The following is a 7,101-nucleotide window of genomic DNA, read 5'->3' on the forward strand; positions in this document are numbered from 1 at the left end:
TCCTTATTATTTACTTTCTTTTTCTAAAATAGGAAGTCAATCATGGGGCAATCTAGAGGAGATTGGACAGTAATTTGTATCCATAATCTTAGGGGTTTCTTTCCTCATTTGGCCAAGTGTCTCGTGCATAGGTACCCTATAGAAGGGTGAGAGAAGAGGTTCACCATTTTTGCAGTTTTAAGGTAATAACATCAACCTAACTCACACAATACTTATTCTTGTATTTCAAATTCTTGCTTTCATTTGATCCTAAGTCTGATTGGTTATGTTGTCCATCAGACAGCCACTCAAAGGAACATTGGCTTTGTATGTGGGGATCAAAACAAATGTTCACATTATTACCACTGCATGTTACCGGATTTTTGAAGTTGGAATCCTAAGTTCTTTAAACTTTTTCCCATTGAGCCTACTTTGGGTGTGATTTGAGGGAGACATACTCAGTAGGACAAGTTCACAAGGTCACTTGGAGACTTTGGTGAGGTTTCGTACGCAAGGTGGCCAGGTAGAGGGAAATCGATTTATTGTCGGTGTCAGCTTTCATAATGACTGATGTATAGAAGACATGTGGCCCGCATGCCGGATGCCCGACATGTATTCCGATCCCTCTAGATTTCTATATAAAGCACATTAAATGCTAGGGGGAAGGGGGGGGGGGGGGACTTTTGGACGCTAGACGACATGACCTAATGCATGGAAGACATGTGGCCCGCATGCCGGTGTATTCCCTCTAGATTTCTATATAAAGCACATTAAATGCTTGGGTGGGGAGGGAGAGGGGGGGGGGGGGGGGGACTTTTGGACGCTAGACGACATGACCTAAGTTCGGGAACATCTAACCCCATTTACAGTTACCCAAAACTATAAACTAACCGATTATAATACACATACGCGTATTTGCTACATCACCATTCATTTAAACAAACAATTATACCAACAATTTTTTGTTCTTATTAGATACCTAATTTTATTGACTTTTATTATATTTATTTACTAGTTCCCACATGCACATTGCGCGAATAGTCCAATGCCCAATGTGTATTTTTAAATTAGTGTTTTACAATTTACCAAAGTACATTAGGTATCCTGGCGCATGTCCATGCAAGATTATCAAATTTTTCATAAAAGTAAATATTTCATGAATGCATAACTATGACCTGTGGCAGAAATGTTGGATTAACTGGTGCAATAGCAATTTTAGAGGGAAGCATCCTCACTTGATAGTACCCTAAACATAGTTTTTGCAATACAAAACCATATTAATTGGCGTGTCCATGCTTCCTTTTGTTGTCACTTCCGCCAGTTCACACACACACACACACACACACACACACACATACACACACACACACACACACACACACACACACACACACACACACACATATATATATATATATATATATATATATATATATATATATATATATATATATATATATATATATATTAGTTACTATTTAGTGTTTAGGATTTGTTTTGGTTGTTTTAGATTTGATTTTCATCTGTTGTTTTGTTAAAGTTATTTCCTCTCGTTTCGTTTGCGAGTTATTTCCTCCCGTGTCTTTAGTGAGTTTTACTCTCGTTTATTTGGCGAGTTCTTTTTTCATAAGGTGAAACAATTTATTTAATAATGGAGTATGTTTGCTTCATCCCGAGCACCGAAGAAGATCTGAATCTTGATATGCAGTTCAGATTAATGGAAATATTGTCTATGGACAGAAGAGCCGCAATAGAGTCAAACTTGGGTAGCAAGATCATTAACAATATCAAAGAAGTTTCACGTTTTCCAAATGAATTCAGCTTCAATCTTGAAAAACAGTCAGTGATTCAAGTTTCGTGTAGCATTGGAAATTTGTTTCAATGTCTGATTGTAAGAATGTTTTATCATTCCATCGATCTTATTGTAAACTTTTCATCGTATGATCAATGAATTAGCTCTTTTATTTCAAAAAAAAAAAAATTATATGTTTAACAATTATATCAATTTTGATTGGGATGAGGTTCGAACCTAAGATCTTCCTTATAAAAATTAATAAGTTAAGAATAATAAATTGTTAACGGAATATTCCGTTACTAAAGTTTAAACTGACTGAATGCAGAGGTATTTAGGAAAAGTAATTGATATAATAGAGGGTAAAGTAGGAAAAATAATTTAAAAAAATACTAAAATCAAAATAATATAAACCATTTATTTTAACAAATAATTAGACTAATAGTTTTTAGTTCCGGTTAGGTACCTAATTTTATTGGCTCTTATTAGGTTTGTATTGTATTTGTAGATGTAGATTTTTAGATATGCTCAGTAGTAAACTCCCCAAGTTTTCAGATTGTGCAAGAAATAAAATTCTGTTGTGTCTAGTGTAAGTAAATTTTGATCAATAATATTTCTTTTTTTGGGAAAAGGTCAAATATGCCCTCGAACTTTACCTAAGAAATAAATTAGGTTCCTAAACTTTTTAAAGTTGCAATTAAACCCATCAATATTGTATTGGACTTCATTGCACCAAAATATAATGTTGATGGGTTTAATTTCTACTTTAAAAAATTTAAGGACTTAATTGACTTCTTAGATAAAGTTTGAGGGTTTATTTGACCATTTTTCCCTTCTTTCTCAAATTAAATTAAATTATTAACTTCAAATTACAAAAAATAAAAAAAAATCCGGTACACTATTAAAACATTCACATATTCAGATGTGAATATAGTGTCACAAATTCACAATCATGTGAATGAACAAGAACTTACATTATAAAACATGTGAATGAAGCAATTTTCTTACTTTTTGTTTTCTCAGATTTGGTTTTGCGGTCAAAATTTCGTTATCAGCTAAATAAACGCATTCCCATGCTTAACAGTATTAGTCGTAATTAATTAAGAGCAAACTCTAAAGCCTAGAGATTATCCCAATGTGCTTATTAATGCATTCTGTTTTTTTTTTTTGAAGGCAATAAAATCATGGTATATTTTACTACCTCACAAGGTAGCTCAAGTGGCAAATGAGCTCTCGGGATAACCCAAGTTCGATTTCCACAAGTTACAATTCCCTTTGGGTCAGCTTCCATGCCTCCGAGAGCGAATGAGAGTTAGTAGGGTGGACCTGGACCTTTACCATTGGATCTGGGTCATCCGGGAACGAGAGCGAATGAGAGTTAGTAGGGTGGATCTGGGTCATCCGGGAGCCATGAGTGCCCCATATTAACGTAGATTCGTCATTCCCAATTCTTCGCCTAACACCACTACAAATTTGTAAATGTAGATACTTCTTTTATGCTTGTAAGCTAAGCAAGAATTCAAGGAAGTTGTCCATAATTATGCTTTTAAAAATGGAAAACATTTGAAATTTGTCAAAAATGATAAAGAAAGGTTCTTAGGTAAATGCAAAAGTGAAGGTTGTCCATGGAAAATAAGCCTTAGAAAAGTTTTTTTTTTTCTAAAATGCTTTGTCTTGGAGGATTCTGGGTATTAAGGCTAAACATGATTGTTGTGCTGGGATGTTTGAGAACCAACTAGTTAATTCTACAAAGGTAGCCAAGAGGGAGAAGAAAGAAATTCAAGCTCATGCTGAATGAAAGATGGATGAAAGTTGATGGTTTTCATGGGAAGGCTATTAAAGATGCGCTTTGGACTTGTGCTAGGGCAGGTACTATTAACCCATTCACTGCAGTATTTAGCCATCTAAATGAGTTGGATATCAAGGCTTTTGAATAGTGTTATCAGATAAACATCCCAACCACTAGTCAAAATCACATTTTTATTGTTTTACCCAATGTGACATGTTAGTGAATAATATTTGTGAATGTTTCAATACTGTTATTTTAGATGCAAGAAAAGAACCTCTCATCTCATGCCTTGAAACTATGAGAAAATTGTTGATGACAAAGCTATTTGAGAGCAGGAAAAATGCCAAGAAATGGACTTCTAACATTTGCCATAGGATTTTGGAGAAGTTGGAAGTCAATGAGAAGCAAGCTAAGCTGCAGGATATTTGGCAACCCAATATGATTTATATCAATTTGATCGAAGTTGGAGGATTGTATGTTGAAAAACAAGAAGTTGACTTAGACAAAAGGAGTTACACTTGTAGGAAATGGGAATTAACCGGTATCCCATGCAAACATGCAATTTGTGCTATTTGGCTAAAATATGGAAATGGATCAGTACATGATTATGTTCATCCATACTATTCAAGAGACACTTATCTTTAGATTTATGGAGGCTCAATTAAGCCAATGGTCGGTCCTAGCTGAACAATGACCTTTAACTGATAAGATTCCCCCTTTACCCCCACATTACAATGCTAAACCAGGGATGCCCAAAACGTTTAAGAAAAAATTAGCAGATGAGCACACAAAAGATATAGAGAAAGAGTGTCCAGAACAAATATCAAATTGCTGCGCAGAAAGTGCAAAAAACAAGGTCACAACTATAGGAGTTGTCCAGAAAATTAAAAGACTAAACAAAAACAGGTACTATTGTTTATTAATAGTTATAATCAATACTTTTACATACTTTTGTTCATTTCTTTTGTTTAAAATGCAGATGAAACCAAGGAAAAGAGTTAGGAGCAATATTCCAACAATTGATTAAGACTCAATGGTAGAACTTAAAATTATGCAGGACTCAAATGAAGATCGTGCAAACTTGATAGAGACAAATATTTTAACCCTAGGTGATATGGATTTTGAATTGTTTGGTGATTGTACCCATATTGGTGTAGACCCACTCTAACTCACAAAGGAATGATAATGATGACAAGCACAGATGTCAGCAGCTAGTACGGTCATTTAATTAGTATTTTGTTGGATTACTAGTGATATTTTTGTTTATTTTGCCAATGGATATACACCGTAAACTTGTAGTCACTTTGAGTATGCAAAAATGAATATTGTCATTTTATTTTGAAATGAATATTGCTTGTAATATTGTCAATGGATATACACTGTATATTACTAGATAGTGATATTTTTGTTGATTAAAAGGAATATTGCCTGCCATTCATATTCAAATAGCATTGTTGTTCTTTTGTGAATTTTTTCCTTAGTTACAACATAATATGATAGAAGGAAGAAGAAGAATGGGGGATGGGAAAAAGGGTAAGAGACTAAGAGGGCTGCGCAGAGGGGGGGGGGGGGGGATGAGGGTTGGGAGAAGAAAGGGTTTGGGGAGAAAAATTAGTTTTTTTTTTTGTTTTTTAATGACAATTTTGCTCTTAAATTAATTCACTCGCCGAAAAAATAGTTATCGATGGCTGGAATTTTGATATGAAGGACCAAATATGGTAGGGATTTCAAAGTCGTTGAACTAAATCTGAAAATTTTAATAGTTGAGGACCAAATGTGAAAATGGTCGCATACTCGTGAGACCAAAAGTGAAAATTTCTTGAAGGTTAATTATGGATTCTTTTAAGAATATTATTTTTTCTGAGTGTCTTTAAAAAATACTGCCAACAATATTTAAACAACCATTGAGGCCCTAATCCTTTAGGGTTTTCTTATCACATCTTTATACCCACGAAATCTCTTGGGATTAGGATTTTCTAGTCTCCATATCAAGGTATACAGATCAATTCATTCGATTTCCAGATTTTGTTTCTAATGGAATCAAGTAAGTTTTGCCTTTATTTTGTTTTAATTAAATATCCATGATGATGAATATTCTTTGGTTGATTGATTTGATTTACATGCGGTCAAATGTTGTTTATGCTTCTGCATTTAAGCTATAGCGCATTAAGGTTTTAATTAACAGGAACCACTCTTGAGAGTGAGAGATTATTGTAGTGATGTAGACAAAAATAATAAAGAATTTGTACATTTAATGATGTGTGAAACTTTTTTTTATATTTTTTGTTAGAATTGTGTTTTTTTCTTTTTCTCTCTCATCTTTTCTACTTGGACTATCAAAAACCTCAAAAGACATAGAGCCGTACAGCTTTGTACATTGACACCCACGCCCCCAAGTCAATCTTTCTTTCACACACTGTTTAGCTTTTTTGAGAATCTTGGTAACATATATATGTATAATATTAACAGGATACAGGAATAGAGGATGTCCCCTTTTCCAGTTAAAAGTGTGACACGGACGCATCATTGTGCCGTTCATCTGTGCCCGCATGTGCCCCGTGGGCCCCCTCCCCTAATATTTATATAATCTATTTAGAAAAATGTTATCTGTACTTCTACTTTATACTCGTTGATGTCGACATTTTACTGGAATTCACATGATAAAAATAGCTTATCAAAGCTAGACAGTAAAATTGAGGGAGTAAGATTTGAAAATACATGTAGGAGAACCATCTACTTATTATATGATATAAAATAAGATTTAAAATAAGTTTCAAATATAAGTTAAGGTATTAACTAAAAGTGAGACTTAACAACGGTTCCGATTCCGGTTTCAAACCGACAATTTTGGTTTCATAAATGGTCGAATTGAAATCGGAACCTTATTATATAAAGAGTAAATACCCAAAATGGTCCATCGATTATAGCTAAATTCACAAATTGGTCATCGACTTTCAATTTCAACCAATTAAGTCCTTAACTTTGTAATTTTAACACAATTTGGTCCTCTGTCTATTTGACCGTTTGTTGACTGTGATTTTTGAGGATATATATGTAATTTCATGATCTATCGTTGGTTTTTTAAGGTTCTAGTTGCATTTCCAGACCGCACTGTTACATTTGAATCCACTGCGGAAAGCAATCTACCAAATCCGGCCGCCTTTCTTCATCCTCCCTTTGGATTCAATGTAGTTGAGTTCATATCAGAGCGAAGAAGATGACATGTTTCCGAACCAGTGCAACATCATCTGGATGCCTCCACGTGCTCCGACGTGAGCTGAAGGTTCTTCTGGAGATCGTCGATCACATCCAACAAACGGTCAAATAGATGGAGGACCAAATCGTGTCAAAATTACAAAGTTAAGGACTTAATTGGTTGAAATTGAAACTCGAGGACTAATTTGTGAATTTAGCTATAGTCGAGGGACCATTTTAGATATTTACTCTTATATAAAGGTTTCGGATCTGATTCTTTAACCGCCAGTTCTAATCAGAATTTTTTCTTTTTGGTAAAATTTAATGCTCTATTTTAAAAGGGTCC

This window comes from Ipomoea nil, unplaced genomic scaffold (assembly GCF_001879475.1).
Source record: "Ipomoea nil cultivar Tokyo-kokei standard unplaced genomic scaffold, Asagao_1.1 scaffold1075, whole genome shotgun sequence".
In the NCBI taxonomy this organism is placed as follows: domain Eukaryota; kingdom Viridiplantae; phylum Streptophyta; class Magnoliopsida; order Solanales; family Convolvulaceae; genus Ipomoea; species Ipomoea nil.